Source organism: Capsicum annuum, chromosome 5, assembly GCF_002878395.1.
Source record: "Capsicum annuum cultivar UCD-10X-F1 chromosome 5, UCD10Xv1.1, whole genome shotgun sequence".
Taxonomy (NCBI): domain Eukaryota; kingdom Viridiplantae; phylum Streptophyta; class Magnoliopsida; order Solanales; family Solanaceae; genus Capsicum; species Capsicum annuum.
The window spans coordinates 158,235,394-158,242,970 of NC_061115.1; the positions used below are offsets into that span (position 1 = coordinate 158,235,394).

At 34.5% G+C, this 7,577-nt stretch overlaps 1 long non-coding RNA gene across 4 annotated transcripts; it reads right to left on the reverse strand.

Moving 5' to 3' along the window:
* Positions 1-1,406: 1,406 nt before the first annotated feature.
* Positions 1,407-7,258, reverse strand: LOC107843505. Of its 4 annotated transcripts, none has more exons than XR_001666413.2 (4): positions 7,065-7,258; positions 3,036-5,389; positions 1,751-2,942; positions 1,407-1,577 (listed from the first exon to the last, which is right to left on the reverse strand). It is a non-coding gene; the product is annotated as an uncharacterized LOC107843505 (long non-coding RNA). The 4 variants fall into 4 exon arrangements; XR_001666412.2 differs by having other exon boundaries at positions 3,036-5,398; XR_007055958.1 differs by having other exon boundaries at positions 3,036-4,755; positions 5,288-7,255.
* Between the last annotated feature and the right edge of the window lie 319 nt (positions 7,259-7,577).

Sequence of the window (7,577 nt, forward strand, 5' to 3'; positions counted from 1 at the left end):
TAAAACTGAGAATGCAAGAGCAAGCATAAACATGTTAATAAGATAATCTATAACCTGAAAGACTGAATTCTGTATAACTGAATAACTGAAAATCTGTACACTTGGTCAAGCAAACCTGAGCTGAGATACACTGAATACTGTACTGAGACTGTAGGAGTTGACTACAATCGACATACCCCAATCTGAGCTATCAGGGTTCAACCTATAACCCCATTGGAAGGGTACTGGTACCTTGTCAGAGGTGTTAGCCTTCTATATTTATGTTTTATATTTTAATAATGAAAAACTAATAAGTTAACTTTGCAGGATATTGAAGATCCTTAATGATGGAACGAGATCTCACACAAAGGACATTGAAGATCTCAAATCATGTAGGATATCTCGGACAAGGAAAGGAATATTCTCTCAAAGAATATCATGCTAAATATGGAGGCATATCAAAGATATTGAAGATCCCTAGTGATGGAAAGAAATCTCACATAAAGGACATTGAAGATCTCAAATCATGGAAGGATATCTTACACAAGGCAAAGAATATTCTCTCAAATAGCATGCTAAATATAGAGCCACATCAAAAGTAGGATATCGCTTGACAAGGCAATAAAAATCATATCAATTGAAGATCCGAATAGATAAGGCAATTGGACGCACCTCACGGCAAGATTAAAGGAGAAGGAAGTTCTCACTCCTTACATAGACATATCTGATATGGACATGTATAGATGTAAGAAAGGAAAATCCACTACAATATTTTAGTCCTATTTCCACTCTTGTAAAGTGTGGCCTAAAATAGGAAAAAGTGTGGCCTTTGATCAAAGGCTACGCTTTTGGACTTTAGGCAACACTTTTTAGGGGTGGCCTAAAAAGGCATAACCTTTGATTAAATGCCACGCTTTTCAAGTATTACCATATCAGCTACATTTAAAAAACATGACCATTAAGATATAAAAGCCATGCTTTGCAGCTTGTCATTAACAATACTTTTATTTGATAAAGCTACACTTACAAGTGTTGTCTATGTTTTACTATTGGGCACACTTCACAAGCGTAGCCTTTTGTATCACCTTTACAACAACACTTAAAAAAATATTACCTTTGTTTTACTATTGGACACGGTTCACAAGCGTAGCCTTTTATAGCACCTCTTTAACACTTAAAAAAGTGGCCTTCACTTTAAAATCATAGCCTTTTATACATCCTTTATGACATCACTTGTAAAGTGTAAGCCTGTTTTAGCCTCAATTTAATTAAAAAGCCACACTTTTGAAGTGTAGCAATATTGCCTAAAATTTGATAGTTCAAGCCATATTTTACAGAAATGGCATTAGACATATAAAATGTTGGTACGTAATTTCTAGTTAAAAATAATTATTTTGATCGGAAGATATACATCACTAAGCACATTACATAAACATACATATTTATATATATAATAAGAATTTGTACCAAGTTCCACACAAAAACAAATATATATAAACGTATATCAAAATATTTTAAAAATTCTTCATCATTCACTTCAATCTAGATCAAGTTGAGTTGTGACACCCACCATTCAAATTTGATCCCCAGCATTGTTCCTACACATTTAAAATGAAACAAACAATTAGAAGTAAAATTATGCTCAATAAATATACAAATAATTTTTCAATCTTGAATGAGGAAGTATGTGAATCCAAAGTTTCTTTTAATTTATTCAAACAAGTTAAAAGTTCAGGATTTAAGTTTCTTGTGAATTTGTAAGATAAAGTACCTTTACATGAACCGAAGCATGAGTTGAGTTGAAAGAATTTGAAAGAATTTTTCCTCTTATAGCTTGTGCATTACTTGCATCAGGTGAAGGAATCTGTTATTTAATGGACAAGGAAATCTGCAGTTCCTATTCTGGAATTTGTTGTTGTGTTGCAGACCAAGGAATTTCAGGACTACTTCTAGTAGTGTATACATTGAGTAATAATGGAAAATAGAAGAATGAACAAGTTAGGAATGGGTTTTCAAGAATTTCAGGACTACTACTAGTAGTGTATACATTGAGTAATAATGGAAAACAGAAGAATAAACAAGTTAGGAATGGTTTTTTCAGGAATTTCAGGACTACTACCAGTAGTGTACTCAACAAAATGCTTACTCTCTCGGGGCTGCACGACAGTATAGATTGCAGAATAAATACAAGGGTGGATATCTCAGTTCAGTGTATTATAGGAGGATATCTCAGTTCACTGCAGAAAACTAATAAAGACAACCGACCTGGTTAATAAATAGGAGGATATCTCGGTTCAGTTCACTCTGCTATTATAGGAGGATATCTCAGTTCAAGCAAGAACAATTATATTGTGAGTTATTTTACCAAGTAAACAACTATAATAGAATGTGAACAGTCAATCTAGTGACATAGAAAAATGAAACCATACATTTTGGTAAGAACATTCCACAGTTGATCCAAAGTAGAAAAAAGTACAGTTAGCAAAATATTGTCGATATAAAAATAAATCAAGCTAGTACATGAAATAGCAGGAGCACCAGATAATAGGGCAGAAGTTGGAGGTGCCATGTCAGACTCACCTTGAGGTGAATGCATCCCAGTGCTAGTTGCTCCAAGTACTTTTGAGGAGTGGATATCATAAAAATGAGTCAATGGGAATGTATTAAACATAAAAAAAATGTTGGCACATTATCAATAAACGCCACACTCTATACAGTTTTATATTTTAGACGGCGGATGATGGGAAAATTTCATACACAGGAAGACTTCACCTTCCGTTTCTATATTTTGTCTTATGTCGACCATATCCAGCACATTGTTCATCTGCTCCAGCACCAACTAGGAGAATCCGAGCCGGAGATTTCTACTTGGCATGGTCAAAAGTATCATCGCTGCCTGTTTCATCTTGCAAACAACCGTCACCACCAGCATCCAACCACAGAGTAATACCAATATTCAGATCCTGAAGCAAGGAAAAAATAATTGAGCAATTTAATCGTGGTTCAAAATAACAAAGTAACAGAGACATTCATATAGGTATTGGTTTGAATGATACCATATAGGTACTTGCAGGATTTATTAGTGACATAACAAGCTTCATTTCAGAGCTCAGCTTCAGCAAATCAACATCAATCTCTACAAGTTTCCATCTGCAACTCAGTTTTATGATGAACAAACCTCATAAAGAAAGAAAGAATACAACAAAATGGTAGAGGCAAAACCAAGTTACATTGCATAATTCCTTTCATGTGAGGAACCTAATATCTTTGACAAAGAAGGTACATTGAGTAGGACCATTCTTTAGAATTTAGCTGAAAGGCAAATTCTACAGAGTTGCAGTCCGGTCTGCTATGTTGTATGGAGCGGAGTGTTGGCCGGTTAAGAATTCTCATATCCAAAAGTTAAAGGTGGCGGAAATGAGGATGTTGCACTAGATGTGTGGATTCACGAGGGCTGACAGGGTTAGGAATGAAATTATTTGAAAGAAGGAGGGAGTGGTGTCAATGGAGGATAAAATGCGGAAAGTGAGGTTGAGATGGTTTGGTCATGTGATGAGAAGGGGAACGAATGCCCCAGTTTGTAGGTGTGAGAGTTTGGCCATGGATGGTTTCAAGCGGGGCAGGGGTAGACTAAAGAAATACTGGAGAAAAGTGATTAGACGTGACATAGAGCTGTTGTAGTTGACCGAGGACATGACCCTGCATAGAAAGGTATGGTGGAAAAGCATTAGGATAGAGGGATAAGGGTGTGTATGAGTCGTAGTCAGTAATTAGGTGGATTTTGGTGTCCTTGGTTTGACATTGCAATTTTTTTTTTTTGTGGATGTCGTACCTGTGTTATTTTATCCTGTTCTATGCCTTGCATGCTTCGGTATACTGCCTCTTATCTTAAGCCGGGGTTCTATTGGAAACAGCCTCTCTACCTCTTTTGAGGTAGTGGTATGGACTGCATACACTCTACCCTCCCCAGACCCCACTATGTGGAAATATACTGAGTTTGTTGTTGTTGTTGTTGTTTTTTATTTTTACTTTTGTTTTTACTGTACCTCGATTATTCTATTATTTTGTTATATTTTTCATTCTGTAACCTATTTGCTATTTGTTTTCTCTATTGTTCCATGTACTTCTATTAGTCAGAGCTTACCTCAATCTAATTTCTGATGAAAACCCAATTCCGCACTAATTTCTGGCAAAATCTTAACGGTATGCTTCAATCTTTACTCCCGTACAATAGCAATTGAGAATAAACCCTAGAGGAGCTCAAGTTATAATGATCTAACAAAGGAACTCATGTGTGACATTTCAGCTGTAATTGAACAAAATTGTAGCCTACTTGAAGAATGAAGCAACAGCTGGCGACAACCAACTATGTTGTATGCTGGTAAAAAATAACCTTTTGGAAAGAAAGAAGGAACAAACTAGGACCAATCACTTAAATGGCATAAATGAATAGAAAGTCAAGAATATAACAGATAAACCTTGAAGAATAAAGCAAAATAGCCAACTATTTTGCTCATGAAAGATGACCATTTTTGGCCTCATGTCACGATCAGCCATAAGAAAGTTCCACTAATGATACAGAAATACAACTGAACTATAAGCACCCCACTTACATTATACTCTTTGCTCACTCATCCTAAAGTAAAATATGCCAAGTACAGTTGTTCCGGCCATCTGATCGTTAACCAGAAGTAAAAAACACAGAAAATTAAGCAAAAAGAGATTGTACCAGAGTACCATAATATGTGAAGCAATTTGTTCCGAAAGTCCTTAGCCCTAAAAAGATGTTAGTGAACCAGTTAATGTGAGTGACCAGAAACAACAGTTGAAGATGAATGTGATCTCTTTTCTTTTCCACTCCTTGATATGACAATGACATGACAAACAAATAATAAGAGTGATGAGAACAGAACACTATGCCCACGTTTGAGAAATGGAACCATTTCACCAAATAAGGAGACAAATGCTGAGACCTCGCTCACCCACATACAACATCCAAGTCCAAGAAGACCGTGGTCCTCATAAGAAGTCAGTAACACCCATACCAAGGAGAGACGATACACAGTCATAAAACACTGTTCTAAGATAGCTCTACATTTTTTTTCCTTTCAATAGATAATAAATAGAGGTATAACTGGAGAGATCCATGAATGCGATGTGAAATAAGTACCTGCGGAGTAACTAATCATCACTTGTAAGATGTATTGTAATGCTAAATTTTGATCACAGTTGTCAGGTGTAGCTTTACAAACAATTAACGTTATTATGAAAGTTATTAGTTATTACTACCAGATAAATCTGGACAAACCTGATCAGACTTCATGATGTTTCCCTCAAAACTCCAACTGTCCCCTTAGTTCAGACTGGAGCTTCGTGACATGTTGATGGAGACCCCTAAGGAAGAATATCTCTGATATAACTAAGAAAAATTTGTTATGATTCTCAGCATGTTTACAAGTCACAAATAATTAATACGTAGTAAATTCAGCAAGCGACGTTATAAACATATGTTCTTTTTTTTCTTTTAAACTGAAGAAAACATCTAAAATTTCATTTAAATCTTGAGACGTAATTAATAATTTACAAACAACTCAATTCCATTATGAGACGATGTTATTTATCCACATTCATGTTATTACCCGTCAGAATACTTTTTTGGCAATTTAAGTAACAGTGTGCTTATAAGAAATAAGGCCAAATATTGCTGAATCCATGAACAACATCATGAAATTAATAGCGTAATTAAGATTAGTAGTTCATGATAATGCTTTCGCTATTTGAAAATCAAGCAAGAAGGGTGTTCACGAGGAAATCATACCAACTTATTGCAAACTCGTGAAAATAAGTGAAGGTGAACGACTAACTCATGATTTTCATGGATGTAAAAATTCTACCAAACAATATGCACATCATGAAAAATAAAGATGAGATACCTTTTGGACTAATGGTAGTTAAAACACCGAAGTATATGCATTTTTTTACAGCCTATTATTTTTTGTACAACGATTATCGTATTGTTTTGTTGTATTTTATATTTTGTTTCGATCAGTTATTTTCATTATTATCTGTTGTTACTTGTACTTCCATTACTCCTTTTGGGACTGCTTTGGATTTTTACTTCAGCCGAGGGTCTATCTGAAACAACCTCTCTCTAACTCTAAGGTAGGGTAAGGTCTGTGTAAAGTCTACCCTCCCCAGACCCCACTTTATGAGACTATACTAGATATATTGTTGTAACTTCACCAAGTCATCATTTATGAGAAACATGGAAAAAAGAAATATCTACTAATCCTCTACGATGATTTTGAAGAACGAAAGCCTATCAGGTCAGCCCCAACTTATAGTCTATTCCAGAGAAACAACAAACAGATACAGACGTATAGTTTTGATTCTCCACAGTAAGAAATGTAACGACATCCTATATTTACCAATTAGGTTGTCGTACTAAAGCACGTCTGCTCAAGATGTAAATTTAAGCACCTTTAAACAAACCCAAATAATTTTTTCTTAAGTTTTCGTTCATAAATAAGGTCTGCCCTGGTTGGACATCAATGGAAGGTTGCAATCACATTTAATGTGTTCTACTATCCATCTCTAAATCATTCATCAAGCTAAATATGCTTCCAATTAAATGAAGGAAGTCCAAATAGCATGATACCCCCAATATGCTGACATAATTTAAAAATGAGCATTCTTTGAAGCAAACTCAAAAACAGGTCACATAAATTGAAATGGAGGGTGTGTTTGTACTTCTCGGATGCAACACTACATATATTCATCATGTAAGAGTAAAGTAAGAAGCACAAAAAATACCAATAATCAACTTAACCTTCTAGTTGTGAAAAAATTCTGAAAACCTTTACAGCTTACGATTAGAGACTTACACTATTGCCACTAGCCACCAACTGTTATGACTATAACTATATCTGCTACAAAAAATTTTACAACCCTAATCATATGGTAAAGCAAGCATGTATTTATAGACAAGATGAAATACTTAAAACAACATAAATTGAAGGGAAAAAAAGTACAAAACCCATTTACAGAACATTCTTCACAGAACATTGGTGTAATAGCCGCTTTACCGTCGAAAAAAGTCTGTCGGAGTTCTTCAGGTTGTGAAATGGTGAAAAAGAAATTGGAAATATGTGAAATTGAAAGAAATATTGTGAACCCTAGTTGTGCCGCAGTTCTTTAGGTTGGGGGAAATTGAAAGAAATATTCGCTTTAGGGTAGCCTAGCTATGTTATTTTGTTTTATGATTTTTTTTAGGTAATTAGAAATTGGTGAGAATAAAATATGTTGAAGGGAATATAATATTTTAGCGTTAAAAATATTGGAGGAAATATCATATTTTGATGTAAATTTTATAAAAGTTATAAGACAACACTTATAAAATATTGTTTTAAAATAATAAAAATAGCTACATTCTAAAAGTGTAACCAAATTCATAAAAGGCATTTCTAATTATATAATGATATGACAACACTTATAAAGTGTAGCCTATAGCATTAAAGAGCACGCTTTATAAACGTTGTCAAAAAAAGTGGCTTAAAACTAAACTTTAAGGCTACAGTTTAAAAGCGTGCCTAAAACTA